Here is a 24,781-nt window from a genome sequence, read left to right as displayed (position 1 = left end):
TTAAAGAAATATGAATGTGTTTTGCAAAGATATATCTTTCTATTAATTTCAATGTGAATGTGCAATATCTGTGTATTTTTAAAATTCTGTTCTGCCATGATTTAAAAATTGCAAAGAGAGCATTGAAGATGTATGTAAATACTGACAGCTATGTTATGTTATAATCTGTGGTATATTATGTTATGTTATGCTGTATGCTATAATCTATGGTATATTAATTTTGTTTCTAGAGTTACTGCAACACTGAAGGCACCAGTCAATGTGACTTGATGTGTGAAAGGAACAAACGAGGAACAAAGAAGCAGTAAAATTCTCAAGAATGACTTCTTGGTGTGTGTTTGGCACTCATGTTTGTGTTGATCAAATTGCATTCCTGTCCCCTCATTCCCAACTGATAAAACCTTTGAATCAATATTCATGCTTCTCCTGTCAGTGAAGAATGCAATGGCCGATCTCAAATAATGACATCTGTATCAGCTAAATTGCATTGTTTTGTTGTTGCCAAATATAATTAAGAAAGCATTAAGAGTTAGTGTGCCAAGCCTGTCATTAAATGTGTGCACAGTCTGCTTGATGTAGATGGAACTGACTAGGAAAGAGTAAAGCTCTGGATATTGATTCATGACTCATCTGTTCTCAGTCTGCATACTGAATTTTGATCGATAAGGCTGTATATAACTCGCCAGGTGGAAATAAATCGATCTATTTTTAAATATTTTCATTCTTCTTCCGCAGTCCCTCAGCATTGAGGCCTTGCTTTTACTCCCATTACTGTGGATTTTGAGGTAAGACCATTGTCAGATCTACAGAACCTGCCTTGGGTGCGACAGCTGGTGGTTGATGGATGAATGGGTGGGTCATTGGTAGATGGTGTTTTCCCTCCACTTTTATGCTGGACTTCAATGTGTGTCAAGATGCATGGACTTGAGGCTCTCCTTGCCATTCCCAATTGCTTCTTCTTCACTTTGAGTATTCATGAGGCTGATATTTAACTTAAGTGCTTTTAGGGCCTCAGTAACGTAGATGATAACCTGGAAGTGTCATCATTCTATTGTGACTGTCCTTTAATAGCGCAACCCAATTAGTTACACTACAATTCTACCCCCATTGTCTATAACTATATTCCACCTAAATATTTATGACAGTCTCTTTTACTAGTTAGCTAATTTTGCTACTATCTCAGGCGCTATCTTCTATCTGATAAGTTACCATTACTAGAGAGCTGGTTCTTGGGAAGCTGGAAGGTTTGCAGGTAGATAAGTCGCCTGGACCAGATGATGTACACCCCAGGGTTCTGAAAGTGGTGGCTGAGAAAGTTGTGGAAGCATTAGTAATAATCTTTCAAGTACCACTAGATTCTGGAATGGTTCAGAAGACTGGAAAATTGCAAATGTCACTCCAATCTTGAAGAAGGTGGAGAGGTAGAAGAAAGGAAACTATAGGCCAGTCAGTCTGACCTCAGAGGTTGGGAAGATGTTGGAGTCAATTATGATGAATGAGGTCCTAGGGTACTTGGAAGCACATGTTGAAATAAATCATAGTCAGCATGGTTTCCTCGAGAGAAACTCTTGCCTGACAAATCTATTGGAATTCCTTAAAGAAATAACAAGCAGGATAGACAAAGGAGAATCGGTTGATGTTGTGTACTTGGATTTCAGGAGGCCTTTGACAAGGTGCCACACATGAGGCTGCTTAACAAGCTACAAGCTCATGGTAATACAGGGAAGATTCTAGGATGTATTCATTCTCTCTCTCTCTCTCTCTCTCTCTCTCTCTCACTCTCTCTCTCTCTCCCTCCCTCCCTCCCTCCCTCCCTCCATCCATCCATCCATCCATCCATCCATCCATCCATCCATCCATCCATCCATCCATCCATCCATCCATCCATCCCATAGGATGATGATGGTTCCTTTCAGTCGGTTAGTGGGGTGGTACCCCCATCCTCAGAAAGGAACAACGTGTGTTTGAGTGGATTTTAGGTGAGTTGGGGGTTCCACAGATCCAGACCCACCCTCTCGACATCCCCTCCTGGATCCAGCGGCATGGTGGGGTCCAAGACAGTTGGGGGAAGTTCTGTTGCAGTAAATGGCCAGACTGAGCTTCGATGCAGGGGATGCCCTTCCCGCACTTCACGGCACGTGTTTGCTAGATGGCCGTTGACCCTATGAGAGGGCTCATCCGCCCTTTGACAGGTCTCGTTTTTCGTCCTGCAGGGTGTCTAGCCACCCTCCTCACCAGGCAAGCCTGGTGGGGGAGCTGGTTTAGTCGCCAAACACCCGACCATGCGACAGGTAGTACTGGGTTACATGGTACCAGTAGCACTCAGACATAAAACAGTGGATGATTGGTAAGAGGAAAGGAGTGGGAATAAAGGAAGCCTATACTGGTTGGCTGCTGATCACTAGTGGATTTCCGCAGGGATCTGTGTTAGGACTAATTCTTTTATGTTATACGTCAATAATTTAGATGATGGACTTGATGGCTTTGTTGCAAAACTTGCTGATGATATGAAAATAGGTGGAGGGGCAGATAGTTCTGAGGAAGTAGAGAGGCTACATAAAATACTTAGATTAGGAGAATGGGTAAAAAAAATGGCAGGTGGAATACAATGTCGGGAAGAGTTTGGTCATGCATTTTGGTAGAAGAAAAGAAAGGGTTGACTATTTTCTAAATGGAGAGAAAATACAAAAAGACTGAGGGGAAAGGGGACTTGGGAGTCCTTGTGCATGATTCCCTAAAGGTTAATTTGCAGGTTCAGTTTGTGATGAAAAAGGCAAATATAATGTTATCATTCATTTCAAGAGGACTGGAATACAAAAACAAAGGTGTAATGTTGAGACTTTATAAAGCACTGGTGAGGCCTCACTGGGAGTATTGTGAGAGGTTTTGGGCTCCTTATCTTGAAAAGAATATACTGAAACTGGATAAGCTTGTCATATGAAGCGCGTTTGATGGCTCTGGGCCTGTATTCACTGGAATTCAGAAGAATAAGGGGTGACCGCATTGAAACCTATTGAATGGTGAAAGGATAGAGTAAGTGTGGAGAAGATGTTTCCTATGGTGGGAGAGAAGAGTCTAAGACCAGAGGACACATCCTCAGAATAGAGGGATGCCCTTTTAGAACGGAGATGAGGAGGAATTTCTTTAGACAGAGAGTGGTGAATCTGTAGAATTCTTTGCCACAGGCAGCTGTGTAGGCCAAGTCTTTCTGTATATTTAAGGCCGAGGTTGATGGATTCTTGATTGGTCAGGGCAGGAGAAGACAGGAGACTGGGGCTGAGAAGAAAATCGGATCCGCTATGATGAAATGGCGGAGCAGACTCGATGGGCCAAATGGCCTAATTTTGCTCCTATATTTTATGGTCTTAGGGTCTGATAACATGTAATTTTTGTTCCCTTCGTTTTTGGCAGTTCCCTAAATCTGTGATCTTTGGTTATCGAGGGTTTTGTCATTTGAAACATAGAATATAGAACATAGAGTAGTACAGCACAGTACAGGCCCTTCGGCCCGCAATGTTGTGTCGACCCTCAAACCCTTCCTCCCATATAAGCCCCCACCTTAATTTCCTTCATATACCTGTCTAGTAGTCTCTTAAACTTCACTAGTGTATCTGCCTCCACCACTGACTCAGGCAGTGCATTCCACGCACCAACCACTCTCTGAGTAAAAAACCTTCCTCTAATATCCCCCTCGAACTTCCCACCCCTTACTTTAAAGCCATGTCCTCTTGTATTGAGCAGTGGTGCCCTGGGGAAGAGGCGCTGGCTATCCACTCCATCTATTCCTCTTATTATCTTGTACACCTCTATCATGTCTCCTCTCATCCTCCTTCTCTCCAAAGAGTAAAGCCCTAGCTCCCTTAATCTCTGATCATAATGCATACTCTCTAAACCAGGCAGCATTCTGGTAAATCTCCTCTGTACCTTTTCCAAAGCTTCCACATCCTTCCTATAGTGAGGTGACCAGAACTGGACACAGTATTCCAAGTGTGGCCTAACCAGAGTTTTATAGAGCTGCATCATTACATCGCGACTTTTAAACTCTATCCCTCAACTTATGAAAGCTAACACCCCATAAGCTTTCTTAGCTACCCTATCCACCTGTGAGGCAACATTCAGGGATCTGTGGACATGTATCCCGAGATCCCTCTGCTCCTCCACACTACAAAGTATCCTGCCATTTACTTTGTACTCTGCCTTGGAGTTTGTCCTTCCAAAGTGTACCACCTCACACTTCTCCAGGTTGAACTCCATCTGCCACTTCTCAGCCCACTTCTGCATCCTATCAATGTCTCTCTGCAATCTTTGACAATCCTCTACACTATCTACAACACCACCAAGCTTTGTGTCGTCTGCAAACTTGCCAACCCACCCTTCTACCCCCACATCCAGGTCATTAATAGAAATCACAAAAAGTAGAGGTCCCAGAACTGATCCTTGTGGGACACCAATAGTCACAATCCTCCAATCTGAATGTACTCCCTCCACCACCATCCTCTGCCTTCTGCAGGCAAGCTAATTCTGAATCCACCAGGCCAAACTTCCCTGAATCCCATGCCTTCTAACTTTCTGAATAAGCCTACCATGTGGAACCTTGTCAAATGCCTTACTAAAATCCATATAGATCACATCCACTGCACTACCCTCATCTATATGCCTGGTCACCTCCTCAAAGAACTCTATCAGGCTTGTTAGACACGATCTGCCCTTCACAAAGCCATGCTGACTGTCCCTGATCAGACCATGATTCTCTAAATGCCCAGAGATCCTATCTCTAAGAATCTTTTCCAACAACTTTCCCACCATTTACTTAACGGTTTAAACAGTTTACTTAATTAGTCAAAATGCTTGTTGATTTTTAAAATCTCTATCAAATCTTTTCTTAATCTTTTCAGCTTTAAGGTGAACAAACCCCATTTCTTCATTTCTCCATTGGTTGGGGGCGACCATGGATGTTGTACCTCAGCTGTCTACATGATACACAAGCCAGGGCGGTACGATATGAAGAGCAATCTGTTGCCCGTGTAGTAGCCACACTCTCTCCATGTAGCTGATGAATCTAAAGGATCAGCAGAAACTGATACAGTTTGTCACTAGCGGTGTCACAGGAGTTGCCAGTCAGTGTGGCCTCAACGTAGGAATGCCTTTGGAACTCCAGCACCAAATTTTTCCTCAGGGTTTACTTCTGAAGCCTTCCCAATGAGTGGATATAGCTACAAGGCAGTGGTGTTTTGATATCAGAGTTTTCCTTCTCCTAGATAAGCTACCAACCATGGCTGACAAATCCCGTCTGCCCCAAACAACTGTTTTAAGGTACCGGTAACCCACCTTTGCCCCTTCTCCTCTCAGTAAAAATGGTTCTACTAGGCTTAGTAATGAAGCCACACATGAAGGCCAGGAGCTGGACTTGGTTGTCATAAGTTATTTGAGGCGCACACCATTGGGAGCATTTGATAGGGACTGGGAGCTTATTCCCTCTACCAACCCCAGCCATAGCAACCTTAACGAGTTATGGCAGTGAATTCAGTTGTTTCCTATTAAACTGGAAACAGCTTCAACAAATTAAATATCAGGAACTTTCTGTTCCTTTACAATTTGCATTCTTCTAATGAAAGTTTAATGAAGCTATCAGATCTTCTGCTCGTTATGGTTTGATTTTCTATGAAAAAAATGAATGCTGGTGTGACTGGGACATTGACGTGACTCATTTTGGGACCTGCTTTTGGAGCAGCATAAATAAGACTTGGTTCCAAGAATGGTGCAATGAGTTCTGGGGGGCCACCGATACTTTGTGGAAGTATTTCTGCTCACAAGCAGCACCAGTAATGGGTTTGCAAAGCTTTAGGGTTACTGGAGGGTGAGTACTGGAAATCTTACAGCAGAATGTAGCAGTATCATTAGGGATTTAGTGTTTTGGAGGAGGAGGTCTTGAGAAATGTGAAGCATGGGAAGAATATGTTAATACATTTTATAAGACTATTAGACATAAGAGCAGATTTAGGCCATTCAGCCCATTGAGTCTGTTGCACCATTCCATCATGGCTGATTTCAAAGATTCAAATTTAAGATTCAAAAAACTTTATTGTCATTCTAACCATACATCAGCTCTGCAGGGCAGAATGAGACAGCGTTTCTCAGGGGCAGTGCAATCATAACATAACAAACGCAACACTAAATAATAAACATAACAATAAATAGTAAAACACAACAGCCACATGTCAGTTAAAATCAGTTATAAGGGTGCAGTGCAAGTTAAAAGTGTCCAAAGCAGAGTCAGGTGGAGTAGCTATTTAGCAGTCTGACTGCCTGTGGGAGGAAGCTGTTTAGTAGCCTTGTGGTTTTAGTTTTGATGCTCTGTAACATTTGCCTGATGGCAGAAGAACAAACAGTTCATGGAGATGGTGTGAGGGGTCTTTAATGATGTACCGTGTCTTCTGGAGGCATCGACTCTGAAAGAGGTCTTGGACAGAAGGTAGGGAGACCCCAGTAACCTTCTCTGCTCCCCTAACCACCCTCTGCAAGGCTTTTTTGTCGACAACGCTGCAGCTGGAGTACCAGGTTGTGATGCAAAAGGTCAGCACACTCTCAACCACACCTCTGTAGAATGTAGTTAAGATGTTAGTGGGGAGTGATGCTTGTTTAAGCTTCCTCAGAAAGTGAAATCTCTGCTGGGCCTGTTTCACAATCCCAGTGGTGTTCCTGGACCAGGTGAGATTGTCCGAGATCGGCAGCCCAAGGAACTTGATGTTTTCCACTCGCTCCACTGTGGAGCCGCTGATGCTGAGGGGTGTGATTTATTATTCCTCTCAACTGCATTCTCCTGCCTTCAGTCTGTAACCATTGATGCTCTGCCTATTCAAGAGCCTGTCCATTTCATGAAACTCCATTTCAAATATACTCAATGACTTGACCTCCACAACCACCTGATTCCAGATTCACCACCCCCTGGCTAAAGAAAAACCTGTTCATCTCTATTCTATATGGACATCCCTCTATCCTGAGGCTGCGCCCTCTGATCCTAGACTCTCCCTCTATAGGAAACATCCTCTCCACATCCACCCTCTCTAGACCTGTTAATATTTGATAGGTTTCAATGATTCCCTCCCCCCTCATTCTTCTAAACTGAGTACAGGCCCAACGCTATCAAATGTTCCTCATACATAACCCCTTTTATTCCCTGAATAATCCTCATGAGCTTCCTCTGGACCCTCTCCAATGCCAGCGCATCCTTTCTTAGATAAGAGGCCCCAAACTGCTCACAATGCTCCAAGTGCAGTTTGACCAATGCCTTATAAAGACTCAGCTTCACATTCTTGCTCTTATATTCTAGTCCCCTCGAAATGTATGTTAACATTACATTTGCCTTCCTTACCACTGACTCAACCTGCAAGTTAACCTTTAGGGAATCCTGCACAAGGACTCACTTGTTCCTTTGCACCACTTTTCTCCCCATTTAGAAAATAGTCTATGCTTTTATTCCTTCTATCAAAGTGCATGACCATACACTTCCCTACATTATATTCCATCTGCCACTTCTTTGCCTGTTTTCCCAATCTATCAAAGTCATTCTGCAGACTTCCTGTTTCTTCAGCACTGCCTGCCCCTCCACCCATCTTTGTATCGTCTGCAAACTTGGCCACAAAGCCATCAGTGTTGTTATCCAAATCATTAACATATAATGTGAAAAGAAGTGGTCCCAATACCAACCCCTATCGAACACTAGCAGTCACTGGCAGCCAATCAGAAAAGGTCCCCCTTATCCTCACTCTTTGCCTGCAGACAAGCAGCCAATTTTCTATGCATGCTTAATTCTTTCTTGTAATTCTGCGGGCTCTTGTTAAGCAGCCTCATGTGTGGTGCTTTATCAAAGGCCTGAAAATCCAAATAAACAATATGCACTTTCCTTTGCCTATCCTGCTTATTATTTCCTTTAAGAGTTCCAACAGGTTTGTCAGGCAAATTTTTCCCTTCAGGAAACCATGCTGACTTTTTTTGGGTTCATGTTCCTCCGAGTACCCAAAAACTACATCCTTAACAATCGACTCCAATATCTTCCCAACCACTGAAGTCAGGCTAACTGGCCTATAATTACCTTTCGTCTGCCTTCCTCCCTTCTTACAGAGTGGAATGACATTTGCAATTTTCCACTCTCTGGACCTGTTCCAGAAACTACTAATTCTAATGCAACGCACACCCAATGCTGGAAGAACTCAGCAGGTCAGGCAGCATTTATGGAAAAGAGTAAATAGTCGATGTTTCAGGCAAATCCCTTCTTAAGGGCTGAGCAGAAAAGGGAAAGATGCTAGCTGGAAGGTAAACACGAGGAAATCTGCAGATGCTGGAACTTCAAGCAACACACATAAAAGTTGCTGGTGAACGCAGCAGGTCAGGAAGCATCTCTAGGAAGAGGTACAGTCGATGTTTCGGGCCGAGACCCTTTGTCAGGACTAACTGAAAGAAAAGCTAGTAAGAGATTTGAAAGTGGGAGGGGGAGGGGGAGATCCAAAATGATAGGAGAAGACAGGAGGGAGAGGGATGGAGCCAAGAGCTGGACAGGTGATTGGCAAAAGGGATATGAGAGAATCATGGGACAGGAGGCTGAGGGAGAAAGAAAGGGGGAGGGGGGAAGACCAGAGGATGGGCAAGGGGTATCGTGGGAGGGACAGAGGGAGAAAAAGAATGTGTGTATATAAATAAATAAATAACGGATGGAGAATGAGGGGGAGGTGGGGCATTAGGGGAAGTTAGAGAAGTCAATGTTCATGCCATCAGGTTGGAGGCTACCCAGACGGAATATAAGGTGTTGTTCCTCCAACCTGAGTGTGGCTTCATCTTTACAGTAGAGGAGGCCGTGGATAGACATATCAGAATGGGAATGGGACATGGAATTAAAATGTGTGGCCACTGGGAGATCCTGCTTCCTCTGGCGGACAGAGCATAGGTGTTCAGCAAAATGATCTCCCAGTCTGCATCGGGTCACGCTAATATATAGAAGACCACATCAGGAGCACCGGACGCAGTATATCACCCCAGCCGTCTCACGGGTGAAGTGTCGCCTCAGCTGGAAGGACTGTCTGGGGCCCTGAATGGTAGTGAGGGAGGAAGTGTAAGGGCATGTGTAGCACTTGTTCCGCTTACAAGGATAAGTGCTAGGAGGGAGATCGGTGGGGAGGGATGGGGGGACGAATGGACAAGGGAGTTGCGTAGGGAGCGATCCCTGTGGAAAGCAGATAGAGGGGGGAAGGGAAAGATGTGCTTAGTGGTGGGATCCTGTTGGAGGTGGCAGAAGTTATGGAGAATTATATGTTGGACCCAGAGGCTGGTGGGGTGGTAGGTGAGGACAAGGGGAACCCTATTCCTAGTGGGGTGGCGGGAGGATGGAGTGAGAGCAAATATGCATGAAATGGGGGAGATGCGCTTGAGAGCAGAGTTGTTGGTGGAGGAAAGGAAGCCCCTTTCTTTAAAAAAGGAGGACATCTCCTTCGTCCTGGAATGAAAAGCCTCATTCTGAGAGCAGATGCGGCGGAGATGGAGGAATTTCGAGAAGAGGATGGCATTTTTGCAAGAGACAGGGTGAGAAGAGGAATAGTCCAGAGAGCTGTGAGAGTTAGTAGGCTTATAGTAGACATCAGTAGATAAGCTGTCTCCAGAGATAGAGACAGAAAGGTCTAGAAAGGGGAGGGAGGTGTCGGAAATGGACCAGGTAAACTTGAGGGCAGGGTGAAAGTTGGAGGCAAAGTTAATGAAGTCAACGAGCTCAGCATGCGTGCAGGAAGCAGCGCCAATGCAGTCGTCGATGTAGCGAAGGAAAAGTGGGGGACAGATACCAGAATAGGTTTGGAACATGGATTGTTCCACAAAGCCAACAAAAAGGCAGGCATAGCTGGGACCCATACTGGTGCCCATGGCTACACCTTTAGTTTGGATGAAGTCAGAGGAGCCAAAGGAGAAATTATTAAGAGTAAGGACTAATTCCGCTAGACGGAGCAGAGTGGTGGTAGAGGGGAGCTGGTTCTAACCCGGTGACTTATCTATCTTCAGACCTTTCAGCTTCCCAAGCACCTTCTCCTTAGTCATAGCAACTACACACACTTATGCCCCCTGACACTCTCAAATTCCTGGCAAACTCCAAGAATCTTCCACAATGAGGACTGATATAAAATACAGTATTTCATTCGCCATTCTTTGTCCCCCTTTACTATCCCTTCAGCATCCCTTTTCGCCAGTCCACTATCACCTCTCTTTTACTCTTTTTATATACATGAAAAAACTTTAGGTATGATTTTTTTATGTTATTGGCTAGCCTACCTTCATATATCTCTCTTATGGCTTATTTAGTTGCCCCTGTTGGTTTTTAAAAGCTCACAATCCTTCATCTTCCCACTAATTATTGCTATTTTATATGCCCTTTTTATGATGTCTTTGATTTCCCTTGTCAGCCACGGTTGCCTCATTCTCCCTTTAGAATACTCCATAATTCTCTCTGTTCCCTCTGTAATTCCATTTATTCCACTTTAATACTTATACTTCAGGCAGATCGGGCAGTTGGGGTTCATCAGCCTTGGATGGCAGCCCGCCTAAGAGAAGGAAGACTCTGATTTTAAACCTCCGCTGCCTTGTGGCCATACTCACCCATTGGAAAGGCTTCGGGAGTAAACCCCAAGGAAGAGAAACTGGATCCGGGGTCCCTAAGGCAGTTTGATGTTGTTTACAGCTTCACTCTGGCAACTTCTGCAACGACACTGATGCCAAGCTGTATCTGCACTTTCCCTTCCCTTGGACTACATCAGTGACGTGGAGAGGGGGAAACTGCTGCATGGGCAACAGCTGGTTCTTCAAATCTTCCCACCCAGGCTTATGCCCTGGAGAGGACACAGTCCGCTAGAGATGCAAATCTATGATCCCCTGGGATCGATGGCTGCCTACCATTCTTTTCCCTGTCAAACTGCATGGTGAATTCTCTCATGTTACGCTCACTGCCTCCTAAGAGTTCTTTTACCTTACACTCCCTAATCAAATCTGGTGCATTAGACATCACCTGATCCAGAAATACCTTTACCCTAGTGGCTTCAACCACAAGCCACTATAACTATCCTTATGTTGCCCTTTTTACATGCCTTTTCTATCTTCCATTACAATTTGTAACCTACATTCTGGCTACTCTTCGGAGGCAGGTATATAACCCCCATCAGAATCTTTTTACCTTTGCAGTTTCTTAAATCTACCCACAAGGCTTCAACATCTTCCAATCCTGTATCATTCCTTTCTAAGGACTGAATTTCATTTTTTACCAACAGAGCCACCCCACCCCCTCGGTCTTCCTGCCTGTCCTTTCGATACAATGTGTATCCTTGAACGTTAAGCTCCCAACTATGATCTTCTTTCAGCCATGATTCATTGATGCCCGCAATGTCATACCTGCCAACCTCTAATTGCACAAGACCATCTACCTTATTCTGTATACGGTGTGCATTCAAATATAACACTTTCAGTCCTGTATTCATTACCATTTTCAATTTGCTCCTATGTTACTCTTCAACTCATCCCACTGACTGCAAATTTGCCCTATCCAATCGAGGTTGGGTTTCAGTGAGGAAAGAAGCCTGTCCTTCCTCACAGTCTTACCACACACTGCATCTACTTGTTTATCAACAATCCCATCTTCAGCCCTATCACTCTGCTTTCCACCCTTCACTGAAATTATTTTAAATCCTCCCCAACAGCTCCAGCAAACCTGCCGACAAGAAGAATAGATCTTCAGGTTCAGGTGAAACCTGTCCTTTTTGTACAGTTCATACCTTCCCTAGAACTGATTCCAGTGATCCAGAATTCTGAAACCCTCCCCTATTCCCCCGACCAGATCCTCAGCCACTCATTCATCTGTACTACCGCCCTATTCCTGCCTTGACTAGAAAGCGGAACTTGGAGTAATCCAGAGATTACTACCTTAGAGGTCATGTTCATCAGATAGATAGATAGATAGATAGATATACTTTATTGATCCCGAGGGAAACTGGGTTTCGTTACAGCTGCACCAACCAAGAATAGAGCATAAATATAGCAATACAAAAGCCACAAACAATCAAACAACAATATGCAAACTACGCCAGATGGAAATAAGTCCAGGACCAGCCTATTGGCTCAGGGTGTCTGACCCTCCACGGGAGGAGCTGCAAAGTTCAATGGCCATAGGCAGAAACAACCTCCCGTGACGCCCAGTGTTGTATCGCTGTGGAATATGGCCAGAGTCCTACAGCAAAAAGTTCAATATTCAGTCTACAAACACGTTCCTTGATCGTAATATGACCAGGATTGCACCATCCATTGTTAACCAGAACAGTAAGCCCCCAAATCCTTTATGCTTACCGCTCTCAGTGCACTTCCGGTCAGCCGGAACAGTCTGGAAGCCATCCATGGAAAAGTTTTGATCGGATATGTCCTCGTGCAGCCCCAGTGAAACACTTAACACTGCACTCCCGAAATGTCCTCTGACTCCTGGCTAGCGCCGTCAACTCGTCCATTTTATTACCCGCCGAACTCCTCTTCTCCATAAGTCTCTGTTGTCTTGACCCAGTCCTCTTTCCTCGCCTTTGTGATCGCCCTCTGTATCCTCTGTGTGTTTTCCTCCAGATTTCAGCAGGGGTGTCCGCCACTCTGTTCGCTAAACCGGCCAGCATAAGCGCAGTCAGCAAGTCCCTGGAATAAACAATGTGACCATGCTTCTGCCCCGCTAATGAGACGTGTCAGAATGTAACTATTTCCAGCACTAAAAACCCAAATAAAACTCTCTCTACCAGCATGTTAGAGAGGGTGCAGCTTCAACGTGTTACCGTGAAAAAAAATACAACAGATAACGTAAGTTAAAAAAGTAAGAGGGGAAAAGTAAGAATACTGGTCGGAACGGCTGTAACAGGCTGCATGCACGACCGGCGTATGCGCACATCAGCCTCTTCCCTAACTCCTGTACTCACTGAGCCGGGCTTTTCTCCCCTTTCTACCAATGTGTCGTGTGTTAAAGCTTTGACAAATCATAACTAAAATTATACATTCACTGTGCATCATATTTTTCAGATGCAGATTCAACAAGTGTGCTATAGGAGGACTCAAAACATAATCTCTTCAATGTGTCACACTTACACTTAACATTTACAAATAGTAAAATTAATGGCTGGCTGAAATAAACATTTCCTCTGGGAAGGTTCGTAGCAAATATTGAAATGTGTTCAATAAAAAAAATTGTGATTTATTGAATTGGAACTTGCTGTGAAATTCTAGGAGCTCCATGCCAAATACCAGGCACTTATCAATCCATCAGTTGTCCCCCACCTCTCATTCATGCCAGTCTTGCAGTTATCTGGAAGTTTAGGATTCCTCCGAGAGCCAGTACATAATGAGCAAGTAAGCAGAACGTTTCATCATCTTGGAATAGCACAAAGTGATGTACGATCTATGAATTATTACTGAAATGCAGAATCTCATTAATGTGGCAGCCGGTTCGTGAGTGGCAAAACAATAAGTTAACAGCTCTTTGGTGAATGAGAGGTAAATACAGTGGATTCTGGATACTTGGGACACATTGGGACCAGGACATTTTGGCCCAATTAAGAGGCTGTAAGTAGATGTAAGTAAGCCCAATTAAGTAATTGTTTCGGGCTGAGATGCTTCATCAGGACTGGAAAGGAAGGGGGAGACCATGATGAAGAGTTTGGGCCCAAAACATCAATTGTTTATTCCTTTTCATAAATGCTGTCTGACTTGTTGATTTCCTCCAGCATTTTTATGTGTTACTCTGGATTTTCATCATCTGAAGATTCTATTGTGTTTAGGCTGTTCATTAGCTTTATATTTCAATGAGATCATAGATGATGTGTAGGCTCATTAAATATACCCAAATTTCTTTGCTTCCTTCGTATTTCTGGTTGACAAACAGCTATCAATCTTTATTTAAAATTAACTATCAATTGCAGTCTGTTGGAGAATTTCAAATTTCTACCATCCATTTTATGTAGAAGTGTTTCCCAGCTTCCTTCCCACATTGCTACAGTCTACTTTTTTGCTTCTTTCCCTAATTCTAGATCCCTCAAGAACAAATTGTTTCTCTCTAGCAACACAAGACAAAATGTTGCAAGGTTTCCAGCATCTGCAGAATCTCTCGTGTCTATCAATTATTTCTCTCTGTCTTCTTTATCAGGTTCATTTAATTTTATTGGATATTTCCATCAATTCACACCTTAACTTTTACGTTCAATGGATCGTAATTTTATTTTGTGTCAGGCACATGAAATCTTTAATGTCAGAGAAGCAAATGCATGTTCTGTTTAATATGCCATTCGAAAGCTATACTTTTGAAAGTGCAGCACTCTCTCGGGGCTGTATTGAAGAATCAACCAAGATTGTAGATTTTGCTGGGGCTGGGGTTGGGGCTTGTGACCTAACTGCATCACTAAAACCAATTGATCAAAATGGTTTAAATACACTTGTACTTCCTTTGATTGGCCTACTTGGCTTTTCAGTGGATAAATTGGACACTTTTGACAATCAATTGTGACTAAATTGATCTACAAATGAAATAATTCATGGCTATTCAGAATAAAAACCTGCTCTTTTTCACAAAGTAATCTGAATTGTTTTATGCTGGAGAACTCTTTCTAAAAGCGGTCTAGTACTATGCCAGTAATCAGACTCAATTTGAAGTATGCATCTTTACACTGAAGTACTGAACTGAGCTTTATTGGATAATTTTTTCCTATTGAATACTGTAGTTGATACTTATAGCTATGTGTAATGCGGATCATAGTAAGTCAGCTGAACTCCAAAGGAGATAATATTCTTTAGTAGCACTACCCACACTCTAAAGCATTTAATATTTCTAACATCCTCAGGAAGTCACCAATTGCCACAGTGATGTCAATTTCCAGAACATTCTGTGTACTTTCGATCCCATCACAAATCTCTCGTATTCAACTAATTTCAGGTATTATTTTTCTGATCACTTAGCCCACATGCAATCCAACACTGTCTTCAATATTATCCCTGAGCTTTACTGGGACTGAAATTATGTCCATTTCCAGACCCATTCCTCATTTCTGCAACATTCTCCTCCTATCTTTTAACTTTGTCCAACTCAGTTTGTTCCCATTCACCCTTCAATCAAAACCACTCGCATCATCATACTTCTCTAAACCAAATGTATTGCATTCCACCTTCTCTCACAAAGTCTAAATGAAAAGAGACAGATAATATCGAATCATTAAAGGGATGTCGTTGTTGTTTTGTGCCATGTCATGTGACATGGATGATTATGGTCCTTCCATGACCTTGATTGTTCTTGGCAAATTTTTCTACAGAAGTGGTTTGCCACTGCATTTTTCCAGGCAGTGTCTTTACAAGACAGGTGACACTAGTCATTATCAATATTCTTCAGAGACTGTCTGCCTGCTGTCCTTGGTTGCATAACCAAGACTTGTGATATGCACCAACTGCTCATACGACCATCCACCGCCTGGCTTCACATTCCCATGGCTTCACGTGACCCTGATCGATTGGCTAAGCAAGTGCTACACCTTGTCTAAGGGTGACCTACAGGCTAGCAGAGGGAACGAGTGCCTTACATCTCCTTTTGAAGAGACGTATCTCCACCCTGCCACCCAAAAGGAGCACCTGTTTAATAATTGTGAAATAACAATAGTAAGAAATAAAGCTGAACAGTATGAGAGAGACTTCACAGTAAGAACAGTGAAACCTATATATAGAGAAAGAGAGAGCAAAGGAAATAATCATAAGACAAACTAGAAAAGAGTTACAGATAAAATCTTTAAAAATTTCAAATGGAGCAGAGTAGACACACCAGAGGGAAACTTTATGGCTTAGAATAGCGGGATAAGAAAATTTACAAGTAAATTTACAAGTAATTACTACCTGCTTTATGATTAAATCAATTTTATCTCAGTGTTCATACTTTATAGTGTCAGTATAACTCACAGACTCTCTCTTGCTTATTAGCATACTTTTTTTCTTATCCCTACTCATCCAATTTTGCAAACTTTAAACAAAACTGAAGCTAACAAAAGTCCTTTGTGGAGGCATCCGTTAGTCATGGATCTGTGCCTGGAAAGTCTTCACTCTCCAGGACGCAGGCCTGGGCAAGGTTATATGGAAGACCAACGTTGTTCAAGGGAAGGGCATTAGAACCCATACAGCTTGGCACCAGCGTCGTCGCAGAGTAATGTGTGATTAAGCGCCTTGCTCAAGGACACAACACATTGCCTCGGCTGGGGCTTGAACTCACGACCTTCAGGTCGCTAGTCCAATGCCTTAACCACTTGGCCACATGCCCACATGAAAGTCCTTTGTACTGACGTAGTTAATGCACTATAGCTAGGAGTGAGTTTGAGCCTCAGCCGAGACAACATGTTGTGTCCTTAAGCAAGGCACTCAACCACACATTGCTTTGCGACGACATCAGTGCCAAACTGTATCGGCTCTTGCCCTTCCCTTGGACAACATCGGTGTCGTGGGGAGGGGAGACTTGCAGCATGGGAAACTGCCGGTCTTCCATGCAACCTTGCCCAGGCCTGCGCCCTGGAGAGTGAAGACTTTCCAGGCACAGATCCATGGTCTTGCAAGACTAACGGATGCCTAAAAATAGCTGGGAGAATAATCATAGGTGCCTAGTGTCGAGATAATAAATGAACTTCAGCAAAGACACTCCAAACCCCTTAGCTCACTTTCTAGAAACTGGTCACTATTTACTTTACAATATTGAGTTCTTTTTTTTCTATAACGCCTATAATGTAACACCCTGTTACATTACCCTCTTAATCTATAATGAAACATCCTGTTAATCCTATATTTGTGCATTGTTTTCTTTAGAGAACCTTGAAAGATTTTTTTTTGTAGACAGTAGATTATTTGACCATAAATGGATTTGAAAGTGTTTGTATAAAAGATACTGCTTTGACATTTCAATTGTTTTTTTGATGGGAGCCCTTCTTGGAATGAGGAAGGAGCAGAGCTTTTGTCTAAAACTACTGGTACCAAAAGTAGAAAGATTCAGATTTATTTATCACATGTCCATCAAAGCATACAGTGAAATACTTTGTTTGAGTTAACAACTAACATGCCCAAAGATGTACTAGGGGTCAAGGGTTAATACACACTCTGGTGCCAATATAACATGCCCACAATTGCAGCAAAACACAAAGACGGGCATCCAACCCCAGGACAGGCCACCTCCAGTTCTTCAGAAAGACAGAGCTTTGCAAAATCTTTCCACTCAGAGTTTATAATCCAGAGCAATATAACTGCACCATTATATTTAAAAGTTCGATTTCGTTCAGGCTTGGAGTATTGCATGCAGATTTGGTTGCTCCATTACAGGAAGGAATGGGTTTGGAAAGGGGATGGAAGAGCTTTACCAGGATGCTGCCTGGATTAAAGGGTTTGAGCTATAAGGAAAGGTTGAAAAACTTCTGTTGTTTTCTCTGGGGAAGTAGAGGGAAAACCTGATAGAGGCTTATAAGATTGTGAGAGGCATATATAGGGTAGCCTGTCAGAATCTATATCCCAGGGTACAAATGTCAAATATGTAATGGAGGACATGCATTTAAGGCAGGGTTTTCCAACCTGGGGGTCCATGGACTCCTCAGTTTAATGGTAGTGATCCATGGCATAAAAAAACAAAGTTAGGAACCCTGAATTAAAGGAGATGTGTTGGACAAGATTTTTACACAAAAGTGATGTGGAACAGTCTGCCAGGTTATTAGTGGAAGCCGAATATTAGTGGAACCTAAGAGGCTTTTAGACTGACACATGAATATACAGGGAATGGGTGTGGATATGAATCATGTGCATGCAGAAGAGATTCAGTTTAATTTGGATCAACACAGACATTGAGGGCTGAAGGGCCATTTCCTTTGCCAGTCTGATCTATTATTGAAAAACTGAGTAAGAAATTTTATTGTCTTGCATAATTCTATTGATCTGTGCTTGTGTCACATCACTCACTATTTTCTATGTACTCAGTACAATATAACAAGCACACATGGCATGGGCACTGAAGAATGAACATTGTATTGAGAAGTAGATCTCAGCTCAAAAGTCTAACTAACAAATCAGGATATGACGTGAAGTCAAATTCAAACAAAATCTATGTCGCAAAAATGTGGTGTTTGAAATTTCGAAAGGGCATTGACCTTTAATGATTTTCTGTGTACGTGTGCGTGTGGAAGGTAGATAATTTTAAGGTGTTAATGTTAGCTTCCTCCAGGATGCTGGAATTAGCACGCCTGTCCTTCCAGCTGACAACAATTGCGATGGGTGGGCCCCATCATCCGTATGCCTGACCCCACTTCCCTAAACAACTCCTGTTCAGCCAACTCAAGGATGCAAAGCGCACACCTGGAGGGCAGAAAAAGCAGTTCAAAGACAATATCAAGACCCACCTGAGGAAGTGCCACATCACCCTGAATGGATGGGAGAAGTTGGCACAGGATAGAGAAAGCTGGAGAAGGACTGTCTATGAGGGGACTGCACAGCTCGCATAATACCTCCACCGAGACGCTGAGACTAACCGGCTTCAACGTAAGGAAAGGCCCAACCAGCTACGTCCAACACCACTTCAAGACCCACACCTGTCAACACTGCAATAGGACTTGTAGGTTACGAATCAGCCTCTTCAGTCATCTCAAGACCCACAAGTGACCAGATCAACCCACCAGGAGAAGAATCGTACTCGACTATGAGTGATCGCTGCTGGGCTGAGATACCTTTCAGCCACGATGGAACAGCGATATAGAAGTGATCAGAAAACTGAACAAAAATGTAAACTGAATGATAAATAGAAGGTCAGTCATATCAGTTACTGGATGGGTTATCAAAGATTAGATAATTTCAGCAGTTGGAAAATAAGACAGGACAAAAGAAAAAGCCACAACCTTTGAAAAATCCAGCACACACTTTGAGACAAGATTGAATTTTCAAGTTTGCGAGTATGCCTCCAAATCTTGAGGCAGGATGATTTCTTTACATGATTGACAAATATAGCAGGAAATGTAAATTTAAGAATATGAATTAAAGATCATGAACCAACAAATCTGGGGCACAAGCAAGCAATATTGTAATTCACTACAGAAGAAAGAGTAAATTCTACAAAGCCGTAAAGTCTGCCGGTTGGAAGGTGAAAATGGTAAACCCCTAAGCAGCCGACTTCCAGATCAATTGTTGAAGAGGAAGCAGGGTTGAAGCAACAAAAACAAAAGAATGATTAAAAGAGAACTATGAGGTAAATGTGATTCAGGAAGTAAAGCTCTGCCTGTGGATCACATGGCAAAGAGAAGCACCAAATCAGATCTGCAAATGGAAAGAAGGGACATACAGAGAAAATGATGAAGCAAAAATGAAAAGACCAATACAAAGTGATCAAAGAACAGAACACTTGCATGATGGGAAGTAACAGAGTGTACAGAAAGACAATAGGTATTGGAATCATGCATCAGCATGGAATAACTGGATATGGCAGTTGTTAGAGTATTGAAATCTATGCTATGGAAATCAGAAAAAGGATAAGAAACCAACTTCCGGCCATCAGCCTACAACTCAAATTGCATGAAGGACCATAATATAACATCATAGTATTCTATAGCAAAAGATCTTCTCTGTACATCTGAAAGGAAATCAGGATCAAAAGAAAACAAAATAAAAATCATGCAATAGCTTATGGAGGAGAGAAAATTCTACAATTTGGAAAGAGGCAAAAGGGGATTCCGTACACACACACACACACACACACAGGCAGATGTTCCATTTAACGCTTTGAAGAATTGTGATCTCATTTAAAAGCAGAAGATAGCAGACACGAGTGAAAAATGGAAGCAACATGCTAATTAAAAAATAGCCTCCAGTAAGAAGGAAAACCAACCAAAATGAAATGAACCCTGAAAGTTTTGATGAAATGGTTGAACACTTTGAAGTTTTAATCATCACGTAAAACCAGTAATACATCCCTAACAAAAGATACCGATTGTGTGGAGGAGGAATTCCTGAGCAGATTAGATGTGACAATGGAATCCAATTTACTTTCAGAATCCAGAATTCATAAGGCAATTTAGACCATCAATGTATCCTTATCACCATATTAAAAGTAAGGAGTCACAGATTTAAAGTAATTGATAGAAGGATTAGAGGAAAGATAAGGCAACATACACAAAATGCTGGAGGAAGTCAGCAGGTCAGGCAACATCTAGGGAGGAGAATAAACAGTCAACGTTTCAGGCCGAGATCCTTCATGAAACATCTACTGTTTATTCCTCTCTGTAGATGCTGCCTGACCTGCTGAGCTCCTCCAGAATTTTGTGTGCATTGCTCTGGATTCCAGCATCCACAGAATCTCTTGTTTAAGATGAGGTAACATACTTCTTACCATCTGGAGCTCACCATCTGAAAGAGTCATGGCCAGAAAGCTTCTTCATGTTACTTTGAGTGTATCTAATTCAAATATAATAGTGCCATTCACTGTATTTCCATCATAAGTGCTCATATATTCTCTAAATTGCAAATATTCCATAAATGATGATCAATAAGAATGTAATTAAAAACAATCTGATTTAAATGTGCAATAAAATATGAGTTTTTTAAATCCAAATCAGCTGTGGGAAGAAGTGTAATTTTTGTCTTTCTACAGACAAGGTCATTAAAATGTTCTTTCTTGACCAGAGTCAGTCTCTGATGACAATGTTGAGCATATTCACATTATACCAACTCTTAACTTGCCGATTCAACTATTTACTGAGGCACCTGCTGATCACCAAGAAGAAGATGAACTATTTTTTTCTTCCGATGTTTCTGCATTAGATCTGAAAATTCCAGATCTGTGCTGTGACTCATATCTATCCTCCCTTAATTCCATCAGATTGTATGGAATTCCTTCAACCCTTGTGTGTTTGTTAATCCTCTTTTGGAATTCATCTATACGGTCATGCTGACTACTTTATTATGATATTGAATTATGTTTTCTGAATCCCTTATGGCTCATTAATGACTGTTAGTGGTTTGACTCTTGCTCACAAGTGTAAGCATTTTCTTTGTGTCTACCTTTCATTTATACTTTCAAAGGAGTCCCAGCATGTTCAATCTTTAGTGGTGTTATTTCATTCTGGTATTAATTTAGTAATATTTTCTCACCTTTTCTATATTGCTGTTGTATCTTTTTGAAAGGAATAACCCCTTGAGAGAAAATTATACTCAACTTGAATAATTGTGCTACTACTACTACTTTTACATAATGTCTCTGCATCCAATTCTATCCAAGTGTGTATTTTTATAATGATTATAATCGATAATTTCTAATATTCTTGTTATTCCCTCAGTTCCTTCAGAAACCTCGCTACCTTCTTCTCTTTTTGCACTATTTTTATAATTATTATTGTAAACAATCATAATATTTTATGTATTGCAGTGTGCTGCTGTCTCTAAGAAAAACACATTTTATGACATGTCGGTGATAACAAGCCTGATTCTGATATTTCATCTCACTTAGAATTTACCAGAGATTATGGCCCTGTCAATATGAACCACTTTGCATTTACCCATGCAAAGGTTATTTTGCCAATAAGATGCCTATTTTCTAAATTTATTTAATCAATTCCTTCCTGTGCATCTTACCATTCTCCACTATAATAATAATACTTCATTTTTTGAGAATTTTCTATTGTCTGAGAGAAAGCTGTTCACAAGAATGCAGCAAAGATTTGTTTCATCTTTGATTCTTGTGGAACACGGTTTTCCGATAACTGCAATGGGAAGCATTCCTCAGTTTCCCTCATTTTCCTCACTGACCTCAGTCAGTTTGGATTTCCTCCACAAACTCCATCAGCACAGGTGCATCACAACGCTGTGTGCTTAGCCTCCCGGTCTACTCACTTTACACTTACGACTGTGTGGCTAAGCACCAATGCCAAATTTAAACTTGTTGATGACACTGCTGTCATTGGGCCAGTACCTTTAAATTCCTCAGCAACTTTAAAATCCTCAGTGTTATTATTTTCGAAGACCTGTCCTGGGCCCAACATGTATGTGCAATTACAAAGAAAGCATGGCAATGCCTCTACTTCCTTGAAGTTTGTGAAGATTTGGCATGACATATAATACGTTGACCAAACTTCTGTAGATGTGTGATGGAGAGAATATTGTCTGGTTGCAACATACTGTATCCTGGTAAGGACACACCAAAGTTCTTAAATGAAAATTCCTACAAAAGTACTGGATGTGGCCCAGTCCATCATGGGTAAAGCCGTCCCCACCACTGAGCTCACCTACATGGAGTGCTGTTGCAGGAAAGCAGCATCCATCATCAGGGATCTCCAACACCCAAGTCATACTCTCTTCTCATTGCAGCCAACAAGAAGTAGGTACTCATATCACTAGGCTTGGGAACAATTATTAGCCCTCAACCATCTGGCTTTTGAACCACTGGGAATGTGCAGAAGAAATTCAACAGGATGTTGCCTTGAATAGAGGGCTGTGGTTAAATGATGATGTTGGATAGACAAAGTTTTTTTCTCATTGGAACTCAAGGATGACTTTATAGAGGTCAATTAAAATATGCAGGTCATAGATAGTATTTTTCCTGGGGTGGGTGAGCTTAAAACTAGATGTCGGAAGTTTAAGGTGAGGGGGCGAAAATTTAAAGGATCTGAGGAGTAGGTTTTTCACAGTGAGGGTGGTGGTTATCTGGAACAAACTGCCAGATAGAATTACAATAGTTAAAAGGCATTTGGCCAGGTATCTGGATCAAAGAGCGAATGTGGGCAAATCAGAATAATGCAGATAGGCATGATGGTCAGCATGGATAAATGGGGCCAAAAGCCTGTTTCTCAGATTCAGGTTCATTTATTTATCACATGTACATCGACACATACAGTGAAATGTGCCGTTTGTGTGAACAACCACCACAAGGTAAGGATAGGCTGGGTACAGCCCACTAGTGTCGTCACATGGTCTGGTGCCAACACAGCCATGCCCACAATACTCAACGGAACACCACAAGCAACAACAGCATGAAAATTAAAACAACAGCGGCAAAACAAGTCCCTCTCCTCCCTCCCACTCACACACAGACAAGCTCTCCAACCCCAGGACAGACCACCTCAGCCTCCAGTGGACTTGCAAATATCAGACCTCCAACATCTCCAGTGAACTGGCAGATTGGGCCTCCAACTTCTGGACATGCCAACTTTGGTCTTCAACTTTTGGGCTTTATTCTTCAGGTTTCAATGATGCTATAATACTACTATTTACTGTCTATGGATCAATCCCCTACCCCTCACTCCTCTCTGTATCATTATTCTGCAATTTTCTCTTTACATCACTGACCTCATCTCCGCCTACTGGCCAATATTTTCTCTAGTTCCCACTGCATCTCTATTCACAAATCCTTTCTCTAACTCCTCCAAAACTTTGAACCCCATCACCCTCCCGGTTCAACTATCAATTATTTCCACACTTTCTATCATAAATGCTGCCAACTCTTTCTGATCTCTTCTTCTAATGCAATATCCTTTTAGTCACTTTAGTCTCTCCAGTAAATAGTGACACAGAGTGTAGAATTATCATTGCATATCCCTCTGGGGTCCTATTCTTAGCCTGGTTTTGTTTCTTTGCACTTCATTTGCCTACAGAATATTGTTTTCAAAGTTCTTGCGAGGCAATTTAATTTGTTATTTTGCTTTGTTTTCCTGGTGGTGTATTTTTACATTCTCCCTGTGCTTTTGGTATTGCCTTTGTTGCATATCTTCTGAATTTATGCACTACCAGAAGCATTTTTTAGGTGGTTATAAATTGTAGGCACAGAACTGAAACCTATTTATAAAAGTATTGCTGCAGCAATCATGTTGAACTAAAATGAGGGACTAGAACTGCGGGGAACTGATCTATATTTACACACATTTATGGGAATTAGGCTGAGACAAGAAATTCACCCGCTAATGAGATTACATAGGATGTACTGCATGGACTTAATGTGGATACATTTTTAAATAATTTTCTGCTATTAGGGCTCCTTCGAGAAAGTTTTTTCATTAAACTTGAGGAAGTTTTTATTGCTACTTGAAAGACTGAGTTGACATTTGAGAGGTGGAAGACACAGAGAAGGAACTTCCACATTAATCCGTGAGTCACCTTCTTTACTCAGTGTCTGCAAAACAAGCTCATGATCAATAAAAACTTTATCCCTCACCAAATGCAGAAAATTAAGGCAAGCTATTATTTTTAAATTAAATTTTAGTTTCCAACACAGAAAGTAATTTGGTAATCCATGCTAACAAATGGAAAAAGAACTAGACCTCTGGAGTCTCCATTGGGTTGAATGAAAATCTGGTCTCAAGAGAGAACTGATGCCTCATTACTGAAACAATTAAGGTTTGCACATCTATGCTGTGTTAATTTCTGTGCTTACAGTAACAGGTCAACCTCCATGACTCAACATCTAACATAAACAGGAAGAAACAAATATCACATTGGTTCCATATAGGCATCTACAAGTAACTGAGGCAAGCATAATAAATGGCGGTTCAGTAAAAAACTAATAAAATGTCAGTATTTATTTTCAAAGTGGTGAATCCAATCTAATTTTTGCACCTTTTGTGAATGTCACTGGCTAGCTGTACTGCTCCATCAGTATTGTGGATATTGCATCAAATATACTTCCTTTGGAAATCACGAATATTTATTACTTTACCTGTTTCTTTGTTTCACTAAATATGTACATTTATTGCACAGGAAATTA

The sequence above is a fragment of the Mobula hypostoma genome, chromosome 11 (genome assembly GCF_963921235.1).
Source record: "Mobula hypostoma chromosome 11, sMobHyp1.1, whole genome shotgun sequence".
Lineage (NCBI taxonomy): Eukaryota > Metazoa > Chordata > Chondrichthyes > Myliobatiformes > Myliobatidae > Mobula > Mobula hypostoma.
The sequence above is the reverse complement of the archived record's forward strand: the minus strand, read 5'-3'. Positions refer to the sequence as shown.